This window comes from Chiloscyllium plagiosum, unplaced genomic scaffold, assembly GCF_037043375.1.
Source record: "Chiloscyllium plagiosum isolate Xiang-an unplaced genomic scaffold, Cpla_swu_hap1 HiC_scaffold_50, whole genome shotgun sequence".
In the NCBI taxonomy this organism is placed as follows: domain Eukaryota; kingdom Metazoa; phylum Chordata; class Chondrichthyes; order Orectolobiformes; family Hemiscylliidae; genus Chiloscyllium; species Chiloscyllium plagiosum.
Genome location: NW_028270188.1, coordinates 37,721,453 through 37,732,008, shown reverse-complemented (window position 1 = coordinate 37,732,008; position 10,556 = coordinate 37,721,453).

Here is a 10,556-nt window from a genome sequence, read left to right as displayed (position 1 = left end):
GATGGGGTTCCTGGGGTTTGTGGTGATTTCATTTCCTGTTCATTTTCAGAGGGGTTGATAGATGGCATCAAGATCTATGTGGTTGTTTATGGCGTTGTGGTTAGAGTGCCAGGCCTCTAGGAAATCTGGCATGTCTTTGCTTGGCCTGTAACAGGCTAAAAGTGTTGTCCCAGTCGAAATGGTGGGGTTTTTTTTCATTCGTGTGTAGGGCTACGAGGGAGAGAGGGTCGTGTATTTTTGAGGCTAGCTGGTGTTCGTGTATCCTGGTGGCTAACGTTCCTCCTGTTTGTCCTATGTAGTGCGTGTGGCAGTCCTTGCATGGAATTTTATAGATGACGTTGGTTTTGTCCATGGGTTGTACTGGGTCTTTTAAGTTTGTTAGTTTTTGTTTGAGAGTGTTGGTGAGTTTGTATGCTACTAGGATTCCGAGGGTTCTTAGTAGTCTGGCTGTCATTTCTGAAACATCTTTGATGTATGGTAAGGTGGCTAAGGTTTCTGGCTGTGTTTGGTCTGCTTGTCGTGGTTTGTTCTTGAGGAATCTGCGCACTGTATTTTTCGAGTATCCGTTCTTCTTGAATACGTTGAGTATAATATGAGTATACTTAAGAGGGAAATCAGGAAGTCAAAAGGAGGACATGAGATAACATTGACAAATAGAATTAAGGAAAATCCAAGGGTAAATAGGGAAAGAATAGCGCCCCACAAACATCAGTTTGGAGGCCTTTGTGTGGAATGCAGAAGTTGCGGGCGATACTAAATAAGTATTTTGCATCGATGTTTACTGTTGGAAAGGACATGGAAGATATAGAATGTGGGGAAGTAAATGGTGACATCTACAAAAATGTTCATATTACAGAAGAGGATGTGCTGGATGTCTTGAAACGTATAAAAGTGGATAAATCTCCGGAACCTAATCAGGTGTACAGAGAACTCTGTGGGAAGCCAGGGAACGGATTGCTGGGCCTGTTACTGAGATATTTGTATAATTGATAGTCATAGGTGAGGTGCCAGAAGACTGGAGGTTGGCAAATGTGGTGCCAATGTTTAAGAAAGTTGGTAAGGCCAAGCCAGGGAACTATAGACCAGTGAGTCTGACAGTGGTGGTGGGCAGGTTGTTGGAGGGAATCTTGAGGGACAGGATGTGCATGTATTTCGAAAGGCAAGGACTGAGTAGGGATAGTCAGCGTGGCTTTGTGAGTGGAAAATCATGTCTCACAACCTTCTTTGAATTGTTTGCAAAAGTAACAATGATCATTGATGAGAGCAGAGTGGTGGATATGATTTATTTGAACTTCAGTAAGTCGTTCGACCAGATTCCCCATGGGAGACTGATTAGCAAGGTTAGATCTCATGGAATACAGGGAGAAGTAGCCATTTGGATCCAGAAATGGCTCAAAGGTAGAAGACAGAGGATTGTTTTACAGACTGGAGGCCTGTGACCAGTGCAGTACCACCAGGATCGGTGCTGGATCCAATACTTTTCGTCATTTATATAAATGATTTGAATGTGAGCATAAGAGGTATAATTAGTAAGTTTGCAGACTACACCAAAATTGGAGGTGTAGAGAATAGCAAAGATGATTACCTCGGATTGCAACAGGATCAGATGGTCCAATGGGCTTAGGAGTGGCAGATGGAGTTTAATTTACATTAATGTGAGGTGTTGCATTTTGGGAAAGCAAATCTTAGCAGGAGTTATACTCCTAATGGTGTTGTCCTAGGGCGTGTTGCTGACCAAAGAGACCTTGGAGTACAGGTTCATTGAAAGTAGAGTCATAGATAGATAAGATAGTGAAGAAGACGTTCGTATGCTTTCCTTTATTAGTCAGAGTATTGAGTACAGAAGTTGGAAAGTCATGTTGTGGCTGTACAGGAAGTTGGTGAGGGCTCTTTTGAAATATTGCGTACAGTTCTGGTCTCCTTCCTATCGGAAGGATGTTGTGAAACTTGAAAAGGTTCAGAAAAGATTTACAAGGAGGTTGCCAGGGTTGGAGCATTTGAGCTGTAAGGAGAGCCTGAATAGGCTAGGACAGTTTTCCCTGGAGTGTTGGAGGCTGAGGGGTGACCTTATTGAGGTTTATAAAATCATGAGAGGCATGGTTAGGATAAATAGACAAGGTGTTCTCCCTAATGTGGTGGAGTCCAGAACTAGAGGGCAGAGGTTTAGAGTGAAAGAGGAAAGATATAAAAGAGACCGAAGGGGCAACTTTTACACACAGACGGTGATACGAGTATGGAATGAGCTGCCAGAGCAAATGGTGGAGGCTGGTACAATTGCAATATTTAAAAGGCATCTGAATGGGTATATAAATAGGAAGGGGTTGGGGGATATGGCCCGGGTCCTGGCAGGTGAGACTAGTTTGAGTTGCAATATCTGGTCAGCATGGCTGAGTTGGACCAAAGGGTCTGTTTTCATGCTGTACGTCTCTGTGACTCTCTGACTCTAATTTAGAAATGACAATAATTTAACATGCACTGTCAAATAAATAAATGGTTTATGGTATTAAATTGTAACATACAATTTTTAGAATGAAAAATAAAGAACGAAGAACAAAGAAAATTCCAGCACAGGAGCAGGCCCTTTAGCCCTCCAAGCCTGCACCGATCCTGTCTAAATCTGTCGCATATTTTCTGAGGGTCTGTATCCCTTTGCTACCTGCCCATTCATGTATCTGTCTAAATGTATCTTCAATGATGCTATTGCAAAATACTCCAAATATGGTCTGATCAGAACCTTGTAAAAACTCATAAATCCTTCCCTGCTTTAATATTCAAGTCATCTCAAAATAAATACCATCGCTGTATTTGTCTTTCTGACTGGATAGGCCACCAAGAACAATGAACACATGATGGACATTAATAAACTTACCAAGGAGTTCTAAAAATAAACAATGCTTAAAGCATGCTGGGAAATGGATCCCAGCCCTGAATAAACTCTCTGCTAATCCATTATGCTGCAGAATCCAGCCAGGCTGCAGCTCCCCACAGACAGTTTGCAAAAAAACCTGACAGCTACAGACCCTGAAATACCCACATGAAATTGGACTTGAATGATACAATGGAATGTCGCCCTTGGGCCATCAATAATGCCAACCCCTGGTTGAGTCTGATTTATCTGGGTAAATGAACTTGATCATTCCATTGGAAGATCTTCCCAAGGGCTTGAAGACTTGGAAGGATAAGAATCACTTCAAAATCCCACAGAGTGCGGCAACTGGAGAATAACCACTGAGAAAGAAGACAACTCCAAGACCATCGAAAGAGTAAGAAGGCATCACCACATGGAGCCCGTCCAAGTTCTAGTGTGGTGGTACACAATCAGTCAAAGTTAAGTTAAAACATAAGACAGTTTACAGTATTTTTCATTACTTCATATTAAACTTTATTGTACTAACATTGAGTGTGCTCAATAAACAAAAGTTATTCTTTGTAAGAGTTGACTCAGTTCTTTTGCTGAATGGAAGAATTTAAGCAAACTGTGCGGCAGATGCAACACCTTCCTAACTATTGACTCAACCTGCAAGTTTACCTTGAGACAATCCTGTACTAGAACTCACAACTCTCTTTGCTCTTCAGACTTCTGAATTTTCTCCGCATTTATAAAATAGTCCATGCCTCTCTCCCTCCTCACAAAGTTCATCACTTCAGGTTTTCCCATGATTTACTCCATCTGCCACTTTTTGCCCAAACTCCTACCCTGTCTAAATCCTTCTGCAGCCTCCCTGCCTCCTCAATGCTACCTGTCCCTCTACATACCTTTGTATCATCTAAAAACCGAGCCAGAATGTCATCGGTTCCTAAATGTAGATCGTTAATGAACAAAGTAAAACGTTGTGGTCCCAACACTGAGCCATTTGGAACACAAGTTGTCATCGGATGCTATCCCAAGGAGGACCTTTTTATCCCCAATCTCTACTTTCTGCCAGACAGCCAAGCTTCTGCACAGACTAGTGCCATGCCTGGAACAAATGGGGCCTTATTTTACTCAGTAGCCTCCTGTTTGGCACCTTGTCAAAGTCCTTCTTGAAGCCCAGGTGGATAACATCCACTGGCTTTCCTTTGTCTCACTTGCTTGTTGCATCCTCAAATAACTCTTACAGATTTATGAGGCATGACGTCCTCTTGATGAAACCATACCGACTTAACCCAATTTTAGAATTCACTTGCAATTATTCAGAAATCTCATCCTTCACATTGGATTCCAGGATCTTACACATGACTGAGGTTGTGCTAATCGGTCTGTAACTTTTTGCCTTTTGCCTTATTCCCTTTTTAAAGAGGCTGCCACTTTAGCAACTTTCTAGTCTTCTGAGCCTCTCCCTAATTCTAGAAATTCATGAAAGATCACCACAAATGTCTCCATTATTTCTTCAGCTATCTCCCTTGGAACTCTGGAATATTGTCCAGCTGGTCCAGTTTATTTACCCATTTAGATTTTCGAGCAACTTCTCCTAATAAGCTCTGTCCCCTCGCAATCTTGAATTTCTGGGGATACTATTCGTGTTGTTCACTGTGAAATGTGACGTGAAATAATTGTTCAGTTTCTCAGCCATTATTTGTCCCCATTACTATATCTCCAGCGTCGTATTCCGCGACCAATGTCCATTTCTGCCTCTCTTTTGCCCTTTGCATATCTAAAGAAACTCTTACAATCTTTTATATTACTGGCCTGCTTACCTTCATATTTAATCTTCTTCCTCCTATTTCTTATTTTTTTGCCCTATGTTGGCATTTGTAAGCTTCCATATCCTCTGGTTTCCCAGTGCCAGTTGCCATGTTATCTGATTTCTCTTTTGCTTTTACGCTAACTCTGTTCCCTGTCAGCCGTTGTTGCCTCATCCTCTCTATACCATGCATCTTTTAGCTTGGGATGAGTCTCTCCTGTGTCTCCTGAATTACTCCCAGAAACTTCCTCCATTACTGTTCCACTGTCTTTCCTGCTAACCTACTCTCCCAGTCAATTTAACCCAGATCCTTCCTCATGCCTTTTAGTTGCTTTTATTCAGCAGTAATATTATTAACTCTGATTCTATCTTCACCCTCTCAAATTGAAGAGTAGGTTCAATGATATTATGATCACTGCCTCATAAAGGTTTCTTTACCTTAAGCTCCCTTATCAAGTCTGCCTCATTGCACAACACTAAATCCAATATTGCCCGTTCGCTTGTTGCCTGCACCATAAGCTGCTCCAAAAAGCCATCTCGTAGACATTCCACAAATTCCTTTCCTTGCAAACCACTGCCAACCTGATTTTCCCAGTCCAGCTGCATATTGAAATCCTTCCAATCACTGTAACTTTGCCTTTTCGACACATCTTTTCTACCTCCTGATGTGTCATCCGCCCCTGTTCCTAACTATCGTTTGTGGACCTGTACATAACTCCAACTATGGTTTCTCACCTTTGCCGTTCCCCAATTCTAACCACACAGATTCTACACCATCTGTCCCTACTTTGAGTTTTGGGAACTGAGTGATGGGACTGCAAAACACTTTAGCATTGTCACAAGTTCATAGTTTAGACATTAATTTAAAATTACGTTGTCAATTCCATTTGGAATATGGCCACAATCTGTCTTTGACCAAATATTCTGTGTGTGCTATGGAAGAATGCAGACTTTTGAAACTGTTAGAAAAGCATCATATGAAGAGGACTTGAGTCCATAAAGAGATAAAGGTGGGTCAAGTGATCAGATAAATATTGGTGTATGGAGCATCATAGGATGTATTGTCTGTGCGCTCAAAGATGTTGGCAGGTTGAATTGAAAGGCAGTATATTATTTCAATGGAGAGATTGGGTTGAGGCGCAGAAGAATCGGGCACATGGATTACAAAAAAAACTTTATATGTGCATAAAGTTTTGGGGGTGGGAAGATAAATGTATACATTTTCGGAAACAGAATACATTCAAAATTAGGGAAGATTTTCTTCAGTTTTGCAGAGTAGTGGCGAGACCACATCGAGAGAACAATGGTCATACTGACATGCAAATCAGTCAAGAGAAGATTCACTCAACTGACTCCTGTGTGGAACGTTTATTTCAGGTGGAAATCTTGAACTGACTGACTGACTCCGGATCTGCTGGAGTTTAGGCAATCTTGGTGACCCAAGGATATTCCAAGTAGTCTTTTCGTGTTGAATTCTGAAACCATATTTCAGCTTGTATGAGAGATTACCAGGAATGGATGGACTATGAAACTGAAGGTTACCTCAGTTAAGAAGATGTTGGATGTTTTAGTCCTCTCAAAGTAATTGTGAACTCTCTTCCCAGATAGCAATGGAGGATAAAACATTGAATATTCCTAAGGCAGAAACAGGCAGATTCTTGACTAACAATGACGCACTAACATTGTAAGGGCAAAGGAGGAATGTGTGATTGATATCACAATCAGATCATCCACGATCTTATCACATGACTGAGCTGTATTGGTGACTTACCCCTGATACTAGTTTCTGCATTTCTGTTGACTTTAGATACTGAAAAAATATGAGATGATTCTCATGAACGTGGAGACATTACCTTTCAGATTATTGGGCGCAGATTTCCATATGCGAATTTTAAACAGCACTCAAAAGCACTCAGGGAAGTTTCATGGTATTGGAGAAAGGTCAGGAGCATATGGCAAAGTGAAAGCCTGCCTTGAAAATGCTTTAAAAATTAGATTGGGTCGAATGGATAACTTTAATTCTGCTCATTCCTTTCAGTTCTTGTTGTGAGGTGAGTTTCATTAGCAAGGCCAGCATTATGTTGCCTATGTTTAATTTCTATTCAGAATATGGTGATAAACTCCAGGGATTCTTGTGGTGCTGGAACACTAACAGGCATGTTACAAAGAGAGAAATGGGGTTCTGATCCATTTGATAGTGAAGGCAGAATGATAAAACTTCAGTTTGGTGTGCTGTGTGACCTTGGAGATTGCATTCTTCACCACTTGATGCTCACAATCTATGGAAATAGTGAGACAACAAATAAAGCAATAGTCATACAGCATATAAACAGGCCCTTCAGGCCAATACATCTACGCCAGCCAGAAAACACCAACGTACATTATTCCCAGTGACCTGAAGATCTATAGACTACTATGCCCTGGCCGTTTTTGCTTAAATGCTGCATTGTCTTCTTGTACACATAATAGTAAGTTACTAGGGAGTGTTGTTGAACAAAGATACCTTGCACTACAGGTTCACAGCTGCTTCAAAGTGGAGTCGCAGGTAGATAGGATAGTGAAGAAGGTGTTTGGTATGCTTTCCTTTATTGGTCAGAGTATTGAGTATGAGAGTTGGGAGGTTATGTTGCGGCTGTACAGGACATTGGTTAGGCCACTGTTGGAATATTGCGTGTAATTCGGGTTTCCTTCCTACCGGAAGGATGTTGTGAAACTTTAAAGGCTTCAGAAAATATTTACAAGGAGGTTGCCAGGGTTGGAGGATTTGAGCCACAGGAAGAGGCTGAACAGGCTGGGGCTGTTTACCCTGGAGAATCGGAGGCGGAGGGGTGACCTTCTAGAGGTTTATAAAATTATGAGGGCATGGATAGGATAAATACACAAAGTCTTTTTCCCTGCGGTCGGGGAGTCCAGAACTAGAGGGCACAGGTTTAGTGTGAGAGGGGAAAGATATAAAAGAGACGTCAGGGGCAACTTTTTCACGCAGAGGGTGGTACGGGTATAGAATGAGCTGCTAGAGAATGTGGTGGAAGCTGGTCCAATTGCATCATTTAAGAAGCATTTGGATGTGTATATGATAGGAAGGGTTTGGAGGGATATGGGCCGGGAGCTGGCAGATTGGGTTGGGATATCTGGTCGGCATGGGTCTGTTTCCATGCTGTACATCTCTATGACTCTATGACTCTATCTGTGACCTGAGCGTTTTTTGTTCTTTTATGTACAAAATGGTTTCATGGACATAGATAACGCAATGATAAAGACAGTGGCAAACTCATCAGATCAATAAAAACAGACTCTGCATTTTTCAATAATTATAGAAAATCTAATTGTCGTTTCAATTCATTTGGGATTTTAATGGAGCAAGACCCGCATTAATTGCCCTTGAGACGTTCCAGTCCAGTTGATGTTGGTCCGTCCAAGTGGTTGGTGGGAGGGAATGCCAGCAGCGCATCTCATGTGCTGGGTTAGCTGGGAGTAAATATTACTGGTGGTGGATGGAGTGTTACACAATCCGTCATGCTATGATGAACAGCTCGTAGGCAAACAGGAAAACTGACTCATTGTCAAAGCAAATATATAGGATGGAGTTTATTATTTTTCTGAGAAATAGCAACCTTACAGAGACAAGTCTACATAGTAATGAAGGGAAATCTGTGTCTATGTTATTGGTATCCTTAAAATAATGGTGACAAACAGTTGGAATTATGTTATTGCTTTTGAGGGACGATGCTTGCACTGAACATGTGATTTATCCTGGATATTTTAACAGATGGCTGGGCTGTCCTAGGTTTAGTAAGTGCTGACACTCCATGGGATGATGTTGATTTGTTATCTCGCCACTTACTGAGCACAGTTCGCCATAACAAACCAACAAGTGCCATTGGTTGGTGCTTCAGAATGCATGGCTGCCACCACATGGAATCATGTATAAAGACAAGGCCAATCGAGTCTGCACCATCCAGTGCTGATGCTAGTGTTTTATAAAGTTTGTGAGGTTACCTTACTGAACCACCCTCCCAGGCAATGCATTCTAGACACAAACCATCCTCTGGGTTCAAAACGGATTCCCCAAATCCTCTCTCAATATCTTCTCTTTCGCTTCAAACATGTGTCCCTTGTTTTAGACCCTTTGATTAAGGGGAACAGCTGCTGTCTGTTCACTCTGCTCATACCTCTCATGCTCTTATACACCTCTGTCAAGTTCACCCCTCACCCATCTCTGCTTCAAAAGCAAGACTACCCTATCTTTTTGGTTTGAGTTCTCTCTTGTCTTGTGACTTCTTCCAAAGTGCAGCATCTCACATCTTCCAGTGCTAATTTTTATCGGTCATTGATCTGACCATCTGAACAATCAATGTGTACTCTCCTGCAACTATACACTTTCCTTCTCACTGTGACCCATCCAGCCTATCGTTGCGTCATCCACAAGATTGTTTATCATTCTCCAACTCCTGCCCCCACCATCTCCCACATTAATATCATCAACATTTCGGAGCAGCGAGAGGGGGAGCCGGGAGGAGGTGACATTGGTGCAAGGTGATTGTCGGGATGGCTGGTAAGTATAATTAAACTTCTTACCTTCAGGCCAGCGAGGGAGGAGCGAACAAAAGACTTCTGGGAAGGGTAAGTAGAACAATTTATATTTGCGTGGTTGCATTACCTGAGACACTACTCGGGTAGGGTCTCCCAGCTATTCTCCTCCTCTACCTAAAGAAAAGTTATGGGAGCCAGATTTTTGAGGTAAGGTAACCTTGGGAATAGTGTGAATGGAGTTTAGGGCAGTGGAATGTTCCTCTTGCAGAATGTGGTAAGTAAGGATCACCACTAGTGTTCCTGCTGCCTACGTCTGTGGGAAGTGCACCCAACACCAGCTCCTCGAAAACCGCGATAGGGAACTGAAGCTGGTGTTGGATAAACTTTGGATCATTCGGGAGGCAGAGGGGGTTATTGGCAGGACTTACAGAGAAGTAGTCACTCCCCAGATAAAAGAAAAAGACAGATGGATAACAGTTAGGGGACAGAAAGGGAACCGGCAGGCAATGCAGGGATCTCCTGTGGCCATTCCCCTCAACAATAAGTATACTATTTTGGATACTGTTGGGGGGGATGACTTACCAGGGGAAAGCAGTGGGGCATCTGCTGCTCAGAATGGAAGGAGGAAGAGGAGCAGAGCAGTAGTCATTGGGGACTCGATAGTTAGGGAGGCAGGTAGGAGGTTCTGTAGGGACGAGAGAGACTCACGGTTTGTGTGTTGCCTCCCGTGTTCCAGGGTCCGTGATGTCTCTGATAATGTTTTTGGGATCCTTCGGGGGGAAAGATAGCAGCCCCAAGTCATGGTCCATATTGCCACCAAAGACATATGTCGGAAGAGAAATGGGGACTTGAGGCAGAAATTCAGGGAGCTAGGATGGAAGCTTAGAGCTCGGACAAACAGAGTTGTTTTCTCTGGTTTGTTTCCCATGCCACATGCTAGTGAGGTGAGGAATAGGGAGAGAAAGGAGTTGAACACGTGGCTACAGGGATAGTGCAAGAGGGAGGGTTTCGGGTTTTTGGATAATTGGAGCTCTTTCTGGCCTAGGTGGGACCTCTATAAGCAGGATAGTCTTCATCTAAACCAGAAGGGTACTAATATCCTGGGTGAGAAATTCGCTAAAGATATTAATGTGGGATTCAACTAATACAGCAGGGGGGATGGGAACTAAAATTGTAGGACAGGTACAGAAGACGATGAGAGTAGGGAGTTCCAAAATCAAGTATCTGACACTGGCAAGCGAGAACCTGGTTTGAAGTGTGTGTACTTCAGCACGAGGAGTATCCGAAATAAAGTGGGTGAACTGGCAGCGTGGGTTGATACCTGGGACTTCGATGTTGTGGCCAATACAGAGAAATGGA